The sequence below is a fragment of the Arachis ipaensis genome, chromosome B10, assembly GCF_059453495.1.
Source record: "Arachis ipaensis isolate K30076 ecotype BB chromosome B10, ASM5945349v1, whole genome shotgun sequence".
In the NCBI taxonomy this organism is placed as follows: Eukaryota; Viridiplantae; Streptophyta; class Magnoliopsida; order Fabales; family Fabaceae; genus Arachis; species Arachis ipaensis.
The window spans coordinates 98,717,708-98,733,624 of record NC_142435.1 but is presented as its reverse complement, the minus strand read 5'-3'; positions in this window follow the sequence as shown (position 1 = coordinate 98,733,624).

The window sequence follows — 15,917 nt, the reverse complement described above, 5'->3', positions numbered from 1 at the left end:
CTGAAGTAATCCTAATGTGATGAATCTGAATGTCTATGGATGCGTGTTGAGTTTCTGCATGTTTCCTAGGTTTAGTCTGTGTTTCTGGGCCAAAAACTGGGTCAAAAAGTGGCCCGAAATTGCCCCCAGCGTATTTTGTTATTTTTGCAGATCGCGCAGGTTACGCGTACGCGTCGTCCACGCATTCGCGTCAGTCAGTGATTTTCCTTGTCACGCATTCGCATCACTCGTGCAGGCTCCAATCCATGCGTTTGCGTCAGGCACGCGTTCGCGTCACTGCGAATTCTCCATTTCGCGCGTTCACGTGGGCCATGCGCTCGCGTCATTGCTCGCTGGTCATCTCCTTAATTTCTTGTGTTCCTTTCATTTTTGCAAGCCTCCTCTCCAATTTCCAAGACATTCATGCCCTATGAAGCCTGAAACACTTAACACACGGATCACGGCATCGAATGGGATAAAGGAGAATTAAAATACATAATTAAAGGTCTCTAGGAAGCAAGTTTTCAACCTGGAGTGATTTTGGGAAGGAATTGTAAATACATGCTAATAATATGAATAAGTGGGTAAAGATTTGATAAAACCACACAATTAAACACAATATAAATCATAAAATAATGCTTTATCACTGCCCCGAAGATAGGCGACGCGCACGCGTGGATCACGCGCACGCGTGACCTGGAGAAAAATCAATCCACGCGTACGCGTGGACGACGCATACGCGTGATAGTACCGCGTGCTGGACGTATCAGAAATCACTGGGGGCGATTTCTGGGCTGTTTTTGACCCAGTTTTTGGCCCAGAAAACACAGATTAGAGGCTATAAAGTGGAGGAATCCATCCATTCATGGAGACAACTCCATAATTCACAATTTTAGGTTTTAGATGTAGTTTTCTAGAAAGAGGGGCTCTCTCCTCTCTCTTAGGATTTAGGATTTCTCTTAATTTTAGGATTGCTTCTTCTCAACTCCAGGTTTAATGTTCCTTTAATTTATTGTCTCTTCTACTTTTATTTATTCTATTGCTTTAGTTTGTTTATTTTCCCAATTTTATTTATGAACTTCATGTTAGAATTGATTTCTGTATTTAATGCAATTTGAGGTAATTCAGATTTATGATTGTTTTCTTTTATTTATAATATAAATAATTTGGATTTTTCCCCTTTTGGCTTTGGTTGAGTAATTGGTGACACTTGAGTTATCAAACTCAGCTGTTGATTGAAAATTGGAATTTGCTGATTGATTTGGATCCCTCTAAAGCTAGTCTTTCCATAGGAGTTGACTAGGACTTGAGGAATCAAGTTGATTAGTCCACTTGACTTTCTTTTATTTAGTAAGGGTTAACTAAGTGGGAGCAATAAACAATTCTCATCACACCTGATAAGGATAACTAGGATGGGATTTTCAGTTCCCATACCTTGCCAAGAGTTTTCTTAATTATTAATTTATTTTTCTTGTCATTTAATTTACTTGTTCTTTAATTCAAAAACCCCCAAAAATACACTTTTTCTCATAACCAATAATAAATCATACCTCCCTGCAATTCCTTGAGAGACGACGCGAGGTTTAAATACTTCGCTTATTACTTTTTAGGGGTTTTGTTACTTGTGACAAGCAAACTTTTGTACGAAAGGATTCTCTGTTGGTTTAGAAACTATACCTACAACGTGATTACTTTTATGAAATTCTTTACCATCAGAAAATCTTATTGTCAAAAATGATATGGTTCTCTCCTCTCTCTAGGTTTTAGGATTTAGGATTTAGGATTTCTCTTAATTTTAGGATTGCTTCTTCCCAATTCCAGGTTCAATGTTCTTTTAATTTAATTTCTCTTCTAATTTAATTTGTTTCTTCTCAATTTTATTATTTATTTAATTGCTTTCAATTTTATTTCCATTATCATGTCTCTTTTCTATTCCAATCTCCCAACAACGAAGATGGTATGCATGTTGATAGAGTAGACTCCCAACTTGACTTGGGGGTTGATTAAAAGGAGTCACTTGAGTTGGAATGCTTAAGTGATTAGTTAAATTGGAAGTTGTTGGCTAATTCTCTATTTACTAATGCTAGACCTTCCCAAGGGAGAGGACTAGGATTTGCGAATAAGAGTTAGCTCAATCACTTGACTTTCCTTTATTTAGTAAGGGTTAACTAAGTGAAAACAACAACCTTTTGATACTAGACTTGAGAAAATCCAACAAGGATAGAACTTCCAATTAATCTTCTCCCGGTCAAGGCTTTTTATTTAATTATATAAATCTCTTTTAATTTATGTTGCCTTAATTCACAATCCTTTACTTTTCTGTTATTCAACTCTTAAAATTTCTCAGAAAATTCATAACCAATAATAACTACACCTCCCTGCAATTCCTTGAGAGACGACCCGAGGTTTAAATACTTCGGTTATAAATTTTATTGGGTTAGCTTTAGTGACAACTAAAACTTTTGTATGAAAGCATTCTTTGTTGATTTAGAAACTATACTTACAACGTGATCAATTTTATGAATTTCTTTACTAGCAAAAGTCCTATCGTCATAGAGACAGTAGCTCTTACTAAGGAGTACAATGCAATCATTCAAAGGAACCTTCCTCAGAAATTACAGAGACACCATAACATTCTTCTCAGAGACACAGAAGTGAATCCTACAAAAGAGTGTCTAGCCCTCATTAGTACCAAAGAGGCTGAACCTCAGGAGCATGATACTGAGGGACTTAAGGCAATTACGGACCAGAAGGCTCCTGAGACTGCCATTGAGCATGCCTCTACAGAAGAGAAGGAACCTAAAGTTGATTCTTCTCTGGGCATGCAAAAGGAGCCTGTGATTACCACAGAGCTCACCCTTTCAGAGGTGAAATAACCTCAAGAGCCACATTTTCTAGGCATGCAGAAAAAACCGGCAGATGAGCAGTTGGCTCACTTTCCAGCAGCCCTTAAAGAGCTACAAGTCAATGTCTCTGTTGCAAGGGTATTGAGAAAAAGGACCCCTATACGGCCTGTTTAAAAGACATTCTTTTTGAATAGAAGGACCTAATGGGGAGATAAAATAGAGATACTTACTGAGAAGTACAGTATCCTAATTCAGCATGAGCTGCTAAAGAAGATGCCAGATCCAGAGAGCTTTCAGATCCTATGGACTACTGGAAAAATCATTTTTGACAAAGCCCTGTATTATCTTGGCTTAAGTTTAAATATAATACCTTCCACTGAGGCAAAGGCCGAATCTGGAGAGACTGGGAAGGTATTGAACGCTAGTGAGAAAGATCTCACTGGGCGTTCAACGCCCAACCAGACAGCAATCCTGGCACTGAACGCCATTGAGGAAGCCCTCACTGGGCATTCAACGCCCATCCTAGCAGCAGAGTTGACGTTGAACGCTAGCCATGGAGCACTGGCTGGGCGTTGAATACCCAAACAGATAGGAACTCTGGCGTTGAATGCCACTGAAGAACCCCTCACTAGGCGTTCAACGCCCAACCAGACAGGGAAGCTGGTGTTGAGCGCCAGCCAGGATACCCCTGCTGGGCATTCAACGCCCAAAAGGATAGAGGAACTGGCATTTAACGCCAGTAAGGGTGCACAGCATGGGCGTTCAACGCCCAAAGAGCCATCAGAGTTGGCATTGAATGCCAGTCAAGGCACACCCTCTGAGTGCTCAATTCCCACTTAAGAAACCCTTATCCAAGAACTAAAGGAATCTAAGGCTCATATAGAGACCATAGAGGTTCCTTTGCATGCACTTTTGCAGTGCATGAGTTCTGATGAACACTCATCCTCTGATGAGGATGAAGACACTAGGAAAGAGTAAGTTGCTCGGTACCTAGGAGCTATCACGAAGTTGAATGCCAAGCTATTTGGTACAAAGCCTTTGGAGGAAGAACCTCCATTGCTTTCCAAAGAACTCCATGCTTTGGTTCAGCAAAAGCTACCTCAGAAGCTTCCAAATCCTGGACGCTTCCTGATTCCTTGCACCATAGGCACCATGACCTTTGAGAAGGCTCTGTGTGACCTAGGGTCAAGTATAAACCTTATGCCACTCTTTGTAATGGAGAAGTTGGGAAACTAAGAGGCACAAGAAACAAGGAATACCTTGCATAAGGATTGGATGGTGTTCAAGGTTCTTGACCCTCCATTACCCCTTGACAAGGGAGGCACTTACATAAAGGATTCAGCTTCCAAGTCTCCTCCATTGGATAAAACCAATTCCACCCCTCCTAAGATCAAACGTAAGTTTGGTGTTGGATGTACACTATCCACAAAGGAGGAAGGCCCCAAAAGAAAGATACCTAGGGGCTGGAAAAACAAAAATATCCTTACTGAAGGCTTTTCACCATGGAAAATGGTAATGTTCACTTATCTCATCTTGGTATTTACCATGTAACAGGGAAGTGACAAAAGGGGACACCAGCATATTGCTGCAAGCCCAACCCTGCCTCAGGTAGTGAACAAGATCCTGTCTCTTAAGCGTATTATGCTATTCCATGAGAGCACAGGAAGGAAGCTCCTAGTAAGGAGTAAGGAATTATTCCTCTATGACTATCTTCCTCCTTGAAAGGAGTTGTCCGTCAAGTTAATGACATTAAAGAAGCACTTGTTGGGAGGCAACCCAACCTTAATTAATTATTTTTTATTTTTCTTTAATTTATTTTTTTGTAGGCTCATGATCATGTGCATCAATCAAAACAGAGACAGAAATGTCAAGCAGTGAAAATAGAACACTCCGGATGGAGTGTTGCTGGCGTTGAATGCTAGCCAAGGAGCAGACCTTGGGTGTTCAAACGCCAATGTAGAGGGCATGAAATCTGAATTCCCTAACCTTTCAGGACCAGTGGGTCCCACAGACTCCCCGCCTATCATATTTGCTCGAGGACGAGCAAAACTCCTAAGTTTGGTATTGCAAAAGCTTTGCTTTTTGACTTTTACCACTCCTGCAAAGAGCCATGAGGGAATAACAACAGAGACAAAGAAGTGACATTGAAGAGATCAAGCACCACATTGGATCCTCAAGGAGGAGTACTAGTCACCACCATTAAAGGTGGATTCATTCTCTTTATCTCTTTTTCTTGTGTATTTTTTCTGTTTTCTGTTATGTTGCATTATCTGTTCTCTTTTTCTTGTTGCATGATCATTTGCATCTATGTCTTAAGGATATAAAATATTCCATCTATCTCTCACCTTGCTTAAAAGAAAAATTTTATTTGAAAAGAATTGAAAGATGCATGAATTTCAAGTTTAAAATAAGAATAGTTTAATTATGTTGATATGGTGGTATTGCTTTTGTTTTCTGAATGTATGATTAAACAGTGCATATTTGAAGTTAGAATTTTAGAATGTTGGCTCTTGAAAGAATAAGAAAAAAGGAAAAGTATTATTGATAATCTGAAAATTGATACTTGAAGCAAGAAAAAGTAGCAAAAAGAAAAAGAAAAAGCATGTTGCAAAAGAAAAAAAATAATATATGCATGCGAAAATGAAAGAAAATGGCAAAAAAGAAAAAAAAGAAAAAGCAGAAAAATCCATTACTGCCCAAAAATGCAAGAAAAGAAGGGCAGATTGAAAAAGTCAATAACCCTTTAAACCAAAAGGCAAGGGTAAAAGGATCCAATGCTTGGAGCAATAATGGATAGGAGGGCCTAAAAGAATAAATTCCTGGCTCAAGCGGTTCAATCAAGCTATCCCTAACCATGTGCTTGTGGCGTGAAGGTGTCAAGTGAAAAGCTTGAGACTGAGCGTTTAAAGTCATGATCCAAAGCAAAAAGAATGTGCTTAAAAACTTTGGACACCTCTATCTGGGAACTCTAGCAAAGCTGAGTCACAATCTGAAAAGGTTCACCCAGTTAAAGTGTATGTGGCATTATTGTATCCGGTGGTAATACTGGAAAACAAGGTGCTTAGGGTCACAGCCAAGACTCTAAAAAGTTGTGTTCAAGAAAAAAAAGAACGGAACTAGGAGAGTCAATAATATCATCTGGATTCTAAGTTCCTAAAGAGACCAGCATTTCTGAAGTTTCAATGGATAGTGAGGTGCCAAAACTATTCAGAAGCAAAAAGCTACCAAGTCCCGCTCATCTAATTGTAACTAAGCTTCATTGGTAACTTAGAAATTTATTGTATCTTAGAGGCCTCATAGCACGTGGATCTCATCAAAGCTCAGCCCAAACACTCACCAAGTGTGCCCCAGAAGTGGATTTTAGCACTAAAAAGACTGTTTTACCTTTACTAGTCATTTGTTTAGTATTTAAGGGATTAGATTCATGTTATTCATAGACGTTTTACCACCATTCAGCATATTTTTGTGTATTACTTTGTTTTCCCCATTAGTATGAGTTTCTAAACCTCCTAGGTTGAGGGGAGGAGCCCTGCTAAGTCCTATGAATTAATAAAAGTATTATTGTTTCTTCTTTGATCCGTGTTTGATTATTTCTAAGATGTATATTCGTTCTTCAACATGATGAATAGGATGATCAGTGATAATCAGCTCTGTTCATCATACTAAGATGTCTAACTGGGTTCATGTGAATACGTGATTGGAAAGCACGAACCAACAGCTATGTTTATACATCTCTCGGACGGCTAATCCACGACTTTGTTGGGGACTTCTCGAGACACCAGTTCAGCTAATTTCTGAGAAGATTAGGATCTCCGTGGTATAGGCTAGAATCCAAAGAAGTAGCATCTTCTGATCTGGAATATTCGACCTTGTCTGTGGCGTTTTGAGTAGGATCGCCAAGAGAATGAACTGCTAGAGCTTCACCCTTCATCAGATTGGATAACCACGGCCAATGGCGTTCAATCTATAGTAGAGGAGATCAATAACCATGGCCTATGGCGTTCATCACATACAGCCTGCCATAGAAGAGATCACTCACAAGCAGAGAAGACAGTGATACTAGAGTTAATTCAGAAAGACTAAGCAACTCCAAACCTTAATCATTCTCTTTTCATAGTTTACACAACTTCTGAGTTCTAATAACCCTATTCCTATTACTGATTTTAATATATACAATATATTCCTAATACAACTCCATATCCAACAACCTTCTAATTCGCCTGACTAAGACCTGGAAGATAACCATAGCTTGCTTTAAACGACAATCCTCGTGGGATCGACCCTGACTCACTCAGGTATTACTTGGATGACCCAGTGCACTTGCTGGTATAGCTGTACAAAAGTGTGGGAATTTATGCACCATTGGGGAAGTCAGAGGAGGGACTTTTAATGAGATGAGAGCTAATGTTTTTGCTGACACTTTGGATAGATGTGGCTTGGTTGATATAGGTGCTTCCGTCAAAGAGTTTACTTGGTATAGAAGGATTTTTTGAAACAGGGACATTGCTAAAAAGATTAATAGAGCTCTTTTTAATTAGGATTCGTGTCTTCTTTTTCCAAAAGCCTACAGGAGGTGTTGAGCATATTCCATTCCGATCACTGTCTTCTTTTGATTCATTGCAGGAAACCAACTAGAAGACGGAATGCTAACAAGCCTGATGCGTGGCAGAAGTTAGACTAATTAAGAGAATCTTAATATGAGAGATGCGTTGCAAGTATAGCCCTTAACCAGCTAAAGTCTGCCTCACCAATTTGAAAAGGGTTGTCACAAATTTTAGAATTAAAAATACTGGGAGTATGAGTCCCAGGTCGTCTCCCAACGAATTGCAGGAAAGAGTGCTATTTTATTAACTAGAAGTTTTCCAGAAAAGTTTAGTTTTGATAATGAGTAAAAATAATTGTAAATTAAAGCAATAAAAATAAACTAAGAACAATTATTGATATTAAAGGGGCTTGACTGGGGGAATGATTAATTGGAAGTTCTATCCTTGTTGGAATCTTCTCAAGTGTAATGTAAAGCGGTTGTTGTTTTCACTTAGTTAACTCTTACTGAGTAAAGGAAAGTCAAGTGATTGGATTGATTCTTATCCGCAGATCCTAGCCCTTTTCCTTGGGAAGGTCTAGCATTAGTAGATATAGAATTAGCCAACAATGTTTAATTTAACTAAGCACTTGAGTATTCCAACTCAAGTGTCTCCTCTTAATCAACGCCCATGTCAAGTAGTAAAACTACTCCATTGACATGGAATTAATACTCATAAAAATATAAGAAGACAAAATTAAATGAAATAAAATAGAGATTTAAAATTAATTAAAAATAAAAGTAACTCTATATATTAATAAATTCAAAATGCAACATACTTATTTGAATAGGGTCAATGATCAACTAAAAAGAGTAAAGGAATAAGGAAATAAACTAAAGTGATATCTTCACGGAGGTAATGACTCTTCAGTATCCAAAATCCAAAGCGAAAGCATAAACTATCAATGTAAAGCTAATCTAGATTCAGATCTAAAACTAAAAGTAATCCTAATATCGATGTATCTGAATGTGTGTGGATCCATATTAAGTCTCTGCATGTTCCCTAGCTTTAGTCTGTGTTTCTGGGCCGAAAACTGGGTCACAACGCGGCCCGAAATCGCCCCCAGCATATTCTGTTATGTTTGCAGATCGCGCAGATCACGCGTACGCGTCATCCACGCGTTCGCGTCATTCAGCGATTTTTCTTGTCACGCGTTCGCGTCGTCCACGCGTTCGCATCATTCAGCGTTTTTCCTTGTCGCACGTTAGCGTCACGCACGCGTTCACGTCACTGCGATTTCTTCATTTCGCGCGCTCGCGTGAGCCATGCGATCGCGTCAGTGTTCGCTAGTCATCTCCTTAGTTTCTTGTGTTCCTTCCATTTTTGCAAGCTTCCTCTTCATTCTCCAAGCCATTCCTGCCCTGTGAAGCCTGAAACACTTAACACACGGATCATGGCATCGAATGGTATAAAAGAGAGTTAAAATGTACTAATTAAAGGTTTCTGGGAAGCAAGTTTTCAACCATAAATAATACTAGGAAGGAATTATAAAATTCATGCAATCTATATGAATAAGTAGGTAAAGACTTGATAAAACCACTCAATTAAACACAATATAAATCATAAAATAATGGTTTATCAACCTCCCCACACTTAAACATTAGCATGTCCTCATGTTTAGCTTAAGGAGATAAAATAAATGAGTAGGGAAATGTAAGACTCATGGAATGCAATGCAACCTATACATGTGAATGCAACTATATGATTCTTGTCTACTTGGTTAAAAATAAATAAGCTCTTCAAGACAAACATAAATCAAATTCCGCTAATTCAAATTATACAGTAAGAACATGTAACATTGTAAGAAGACAGCTCATGAAAGCAGGGAACATAGAGTTAAGCATTGAACCCTCACTGATGGTGTATATGCACTCTAGTCTCTCAAGTGTATAGGGTAATCACTCTACTTTTCTCTAATCATGCTTTCTAAACTTTGTTCTTCACCTAACCAATCAACAATATTTAATGTATTAATGCAAACATCATGAAGTCTTTTAAAGGTTGTAATGGGGCCAAGGCAAAGGTGAGGGTATATATATGGCTAAGTGAGCTAGAATATGAATCTTTGACTAACCTAAGCTTTCACCTAACATACACATACTCTATTTAATTCTAATTCATGCCTAGCTACCCATAATTTCCCACTTTCACATTCCATACTCATGTATTAACTTTTTCTCTTAATTTTCTTATCGCATATGCATTGGAGCTTTACTTAACTTAGAATTGGGGTAATTTTGTCCCCTTATTTATTTAAATATTTATTGAATATTTTTGGATTTTTTTAAATAAAAATATAAATAACATACCAATGCACATGGATTTTTAATTTTTCTGTTTTACATGAGTAGGTACTCAAATTTCTATTATTTTATTAAGGTAAGAACATAACATATTCCTTTATTAACCCATGTCCCCACAATTTTCCCATGCTTAATTAACACACAATCTCTATCTTAAGCTAACCAAAGATTCAAATTGGGGTGTTTAATTGTTTTTCTGCTTAAGGCTAGTGATGTGGTAAAATATAGAACAAATGGGATTTAAAAGGCTCAAAGTGGCTGACAAGGGTGATTTAAAGGGTAGGCTTATTTGGCATAAGTGAGCTAAACAAGTAATGGCCTCAATCATATGCATGCATATAACACACTAAACATCGGACATATAGGATGGAACAAAATAAAGATTACAATCATAGAGAAGCAAACACACAAGAATAAAATATTTATGGTTAAATAATGTAACCATGTAATTAGGCTCAAAATCTCACGGGTTGTGTGTTCTTAGCTTTTTAAACTATGTTCCAATTACAACTTCAAACAAATTTAACACAAGTTTTTATTTAAATTAGTGAAATTTTTCAAAAATAGGGTCTTAAAAAGAAACTTATTATTTTTCAATTAAATAGAACATGCATGCAACTAATTATTACTATGCAATTTATCCTATTCTAAATAAAAGAAAAATTAACTAAATATCCTATTTTGTTGGTGTTTAAGGAAAAAGAAATTACCTCCGGAAGTCAGGTACTGACCGACCTCCCCACACTTAAAGCTTTGCACCATCCTCGGTTCCAACTGTCAGGAACAAAGGGGGGCTGGTAGCAGCATCTCCACCATCGGGACCGTCATGGCTCCCTTTGCTGGTAAATGAGGTAGAGTCCGGGGTGTCTGAGTGTTCTCTAGGTGGGTGGGAACCAACAAGTAGCTCCTTGAGGTATGTAAATCTGCGCTTATTACGGTGCTCTCTTTGCTTTCCTTTCTGGTCAAGCTGATCTAGCCTCTCGAGTATCTGATGGAGCAGTTGGTTTGTTGAAGGTACTTGTGATGTGGAAGAAGAGGGAATATCTTCTGCTGGTTCTGTGCTCCGGTTGATAGTGGCTACTGGAGGTCTGATATACTTCCCGTTAGGGACGTATTGATCATCTCGTGGAATCATGGCCTTGGTGTCCCCAGCTCTATAGGAGACTCCAGCTGCTGAGACTAGACCTGAAACTAAGGAGGGAAAAGGTAAGTTGCCCGCAATCTGTACTTGTCCCATAGCATGCCGAATGTGTCTTGGTAAATTGAGGTGCTGGTCTGTAAGGATACACCAGAGTAAAATAGCCATGTCTGTAGTGAAGGAGGACTCGTGAGTGCTCGGAAAGACGTAATGGGACATGATCTGTGCCCATACTCGAGCTTCCAAGGTGAGTGCTGAAGCCAATATGCCCTTAATTCGGGAACGATGGTATCCGTAGATCCATATGCTGCCAGGTTGTGCAATAACTCAGAGAACGGCGTCCCAGTCAAATTGGTATGTCTGGCACTTGAATGAGGTTTCTTGAAATGCGTCCAATCCTTCTGGAGCAGGGGGAAGATTTAAAGCTTGTTGAATGGCCTCTTCAGTTATGGGGACTTACTTCTGACGGACATAAACAGACTGTATGGTTGGTATGTGAAAATTGGAGTAGAATTCAACAACCCATGATAGATTAACCTGCCGTGGCTGTCTCCGTAGGAATCCCCATTATCTTTGCTCAATGTGGGGCTTAACAATTTCAGCAATCTTGGTTGGGATGATGAGAAGGTGCTCATTGTTGTAGTTCTTTGTTGCCAGGATGGGGAACATTTGCTTACAGTAGCGGTTAGTGAACCGTGCAGTGTTCTTTGCTGGAAAGGCTTTTTCTTTTTCATCGACCTTAATGATCCTCTTGATTCGTTTTGTTGAGGGTTTTACCACTGTTGAAGATGGCTCTACCATTAATGTTCTTTTTGTTCCTCTCCTTGCTGGTGGTTTAGGAGTAGCTTTCTTTTTACCTTTGTTAGTGGCCATCCTGAAAAAGGAAAAAGAAAGTAATATGTAAAGCTAAGGGTTCGAGCAAGGGAGCAAACATTAAGGGTGATAATCAATACACGGGAAAGAAGGATGTCGTTAACACATAGTCTAGACTGCATGTAAAAAGTTCATCAAAGGTGATAAAGCAAGTGCATGTGATGGCAATTAAATGCAAAATGTTTATTGGCATGCTGGCAAAGGCATGAGTAGCATAGACCAAGCATTCAATGTCCAAGTTAGATTACCAAGCCTTTCAAACTAATAATCTGTTTGTATTGACAATTATACGTAATTAATAAAATATAAAAGGAGTTTTGTGAAAAACAGACATTAAAGTAGTAGAATAGAATAATTTAAAATAATGCACAATGCTATACGGGTTTTTTCACAAACATATAGCATGCATGCATGGTGAATATGTTATTGAAAGAAGTAATTTGAACATGCAAGCAACCCTTTAAGGAATAATATTAATTGTCAAAAAAATTCATAATAACTCACAAGCAAAATATAGAAGAAAAGAATCACCTAGTTAAATATCTAACACCAATTAAAGGAATAAAAAGAAAGAAAAGAAAATATAGATAATAAAAGTGAAAAGAAAAAAAAACATAAACAAAAATAATAAAGGAAAAAATAAAAAGTAAAGAAAGAAAGAAAAGAACCTTGATAATGGATGTGAAAAATAAAGGAGGAGAAAGTAAAAAGTGAGAATGAGTAGAGAAGGAGGAAGGTAGAAGAAAGAAATAAGAAGGGAAAAAGAAAAATTAGGATTTGGGGAAGAAAAGATATGATATTTGGCTGATCTGGATAATCTGTGCGCCGCATGTGATGTGGACGCGTGGGTCACGCGGTCGCGTGACTTGATTTGTGCAAGTGGCGCGAGAGCAGCCTCGCGTTCGCGCGACTCTCTGTTTCAAACTCATTTTGCCAAAATTTAGGGTGACGCGTTCGTGTGGGTGACGCGATCGCGTGAATAGCCATATTTTGAGGACTACGCGGCCGCGTGGGGTACGCGGTCGCGTGATAGGGCTAGTGCTTCCAGCATCATTCCAGTCCAGCTCCATCATAACTTGCTGCCATACACCTCTTTTACGTCAATTTTTAGGGGAACACGTTCGCGTGGGTGACGCGGATGCGTGGGAGGCTATTTTCCAAAATGACGCGGCCACATCAGCGATGCGGTCGCGTGGGCATGTTTGTGCCTAAGGCACGCCTCCAGCCACGCTGTCGCGTGACTTTCTGTTCAATTATCTTTTCTTCTTAATGCACCTATGACGCGGATGCGTCACGTGCGTTTTTTTTTAATATGCAATATACAAATGCAAATGTAGGCTATATACAGTTATATGCAGAGATTATGAGAAGAGTCATTAACAAAAATAAAAATAGAATAGAGTAAAATAAAACTAAGACTGAAACTGAATGATCATACCATGGTGGGTTGTCTCCCACCTAGCACTTTGCTTTTACGTCCTTAAGTTGGATGCTCGTTAGGCTCATTCTGCTTTTGGTGGTGGGTCTTCCAAGAGGAAAACCTCTAGTTCTTTGTTATTCTTCATCTTCTCACCATGATAAAGCTTCAGGCGATGTCCATTAACTTTTAGAAATTTGGAGCTAGAAGGATGACGCAGGTGGAAAACTCCGTATGGCTCTGCCTTTTCTACTTTGTATGGACCTTCCCATCTTGATCTCAGTTTACCTGGCATAAGCCTCAGTCTGGAGTTATAAAGAAGAACTAACTCCCCTGGTCTAAATTCTCTCCTTTTTATGTGTTTGTCATGGACAGCCTTTATCTTTTCTTTGTATCTCCTGGAGTTGTCATATGCTTCTAGGCGAAGATTCTCCAGTTCTGCTAGTTACAGCTTCCTTTCAGCACCAGCTTCCTCAAAATTCATGTTGCACTCCCTCACAGCCTAGAAAGCCTTGTGTTCCACTTCTACTGGAAGGTGGCAAGCCTTTCCGTATACTAAGCGGAAGGGGCTCATCCTAATGGGTGTTTTGTACGCTGTTCTATATGCCCAGAGTGCTTCTTGTAGCCTGGCACTCCAGTCCTTCCTATGAGGTTTTACTATCTTTTCCAGAATACGCTTTATTTCTCTGTTAGAGACTTCTGCTTGCCCATTGGTCTGGGGATGGTAAGATGTTGCTACTTTGTGAATTATCCCATGCTTCTTCAGTAATCCTGTTAGTCTCCTGTTACAAAAGTGAGTGCCTTGATCGCTCACGATTGCTCGTGGTGATCCAAAGCGACAAATAATATGGTTTCTAATAAAGGAAACAACAGTGTTAGCATCATCAGTACGGGTAGGAATTGCTTCCACCCATTTAGAAACATAATCTACGGCTAACAATATATAAAAGTAACCATTAGAATTTGGAAATGGACCCATGAAGTCAATGCCCCAAACATAAAAAATTTCACAGAAAAGCATAATCTGTTGAGGCATCTCATCCTTCTTGGATATATTACCAAACCTTTGGCAAGGGAAACAAGATTTACAAAATTCAGCAGCGTCTTTAAAAAGAGTACGCCACCAGAATCCACAATCTAGAATTTTTTGAGCTGTTCTTTGAGTGCCAAAATGTCCTCCACTCTCAGATGAGTGGCAGGCCTCTAAAATGGACTGGAATTCTGATTGAGGCACACACAGTCTAATTACCTGGTCAACACCATACCTCCTTAAATATGGATCATCCCATATATAATATTTGGACTCGCTTTTTAGCTTGTCTCTTTGATGCTTAGTAAAATTTGGAGGAAAAATATGGCTAACTAGATAATTAGCTACAGGTGCATACCAAGGAACTACTTCAGATACTGCATGTAAGCTATCAAATGAAAAATTATTATTTATAGGAGTGGAGTTATCCTTAATGTGCTCAAGGCGACTCAAGTGGTCTGCCACTAAATTCTGGTTACCACTCCTATCCTTAATTTCTAAGTCAAATTCTTGCAGCAGCAGTATCCAACGTATTAGCCTTGGTTTGGACTCTTTTTGGCTAAATAATATTTTAGAGCTGCATGATCTGAGTACACTAGTACCTTTGTACCAAGTAAATAGGCTCGAAATTTATCCAGAGCAAAAACAATAGCTAGAAGCTCTTTTTCAGTAGTAGTATAATTAGACTGAGCAGCATCTAAAGTCTTAGATTTATAAGTAATTACAAAAGGATCCTTACCTTCGCACTGAGCCAGTGCCGCTCCTACTGCATGGATGGAAGCATCACACATAATTTCAAATGGCTGGCTCCAGTCTGGTCCTCTCACAATTGGGGCTTGAGTCTGGGCGATCTTCAACTTATCAAACGCTTGCCTACAGTCCTCACTGAACTCGAACTCAATATCTTTCTACAGCAATCTGGATAAAGGCAATGCTACCTTACTGAAGTCCTTAATGAATCTCCTGTAAAAACCTGCGTGGCCAAGGAACGAACAGACTTCCCTCACGGAGGAGGGGTAAGGTAAACTAGAAATAACATCCACCTTTGCTGGATCTACAGAAATGCCAGTATTAGACACAACATGTCCTAATACAATTCCTTGTTTTACCATAAAGTGACATTTTTCAAAATTTAATACAAGGTTTGAACTAACACATCTGTCTAACACTCTAGATAAACTATCCAAGCAAAGGCTAAATGAATCACCATATACGCTAAAATCATTCATAAAACCTCCATACAGTTCTCAATGAGATCAGAGAAAAGACTCATCATGCACCTTTGGAAAGTAGCTGGTGCATTGCATAAGCCAAAGGGCATTCTCTTATAAGCATACGTTCCAAAGGGACATGTAAAGGTAGTCTTTTCCTGATCTTCAGGGGCTATATGAATTTGAAAATAGCCTGTATAACCATCTAAAAAACAATAATGAGATTTACCTGACAGGCAATCAAGCATTTGATCAATGAATGGCAAAGGGTAATGATCCTTGCGAGTGGCTTGGTTGAGACGCCTATAGTCAATGCAAACTCTCCATGAATTCTGCACTCTAGTTGTTAGGAGCTCTCCATACTCATTTCTTATTGTTGTGACTCCAGACTTCTTGGGCACCACTTGTACTGGACTGACCCATTCACTGTCTGAGATGGGGTAAATGATATCTGCTTCAAGTAGTCTGGTCACTTCTTTCTTGACAACTTCTAAGATGGTAGGATTCAATCTTTTTTGAGGTTGACAGACAGGCTTT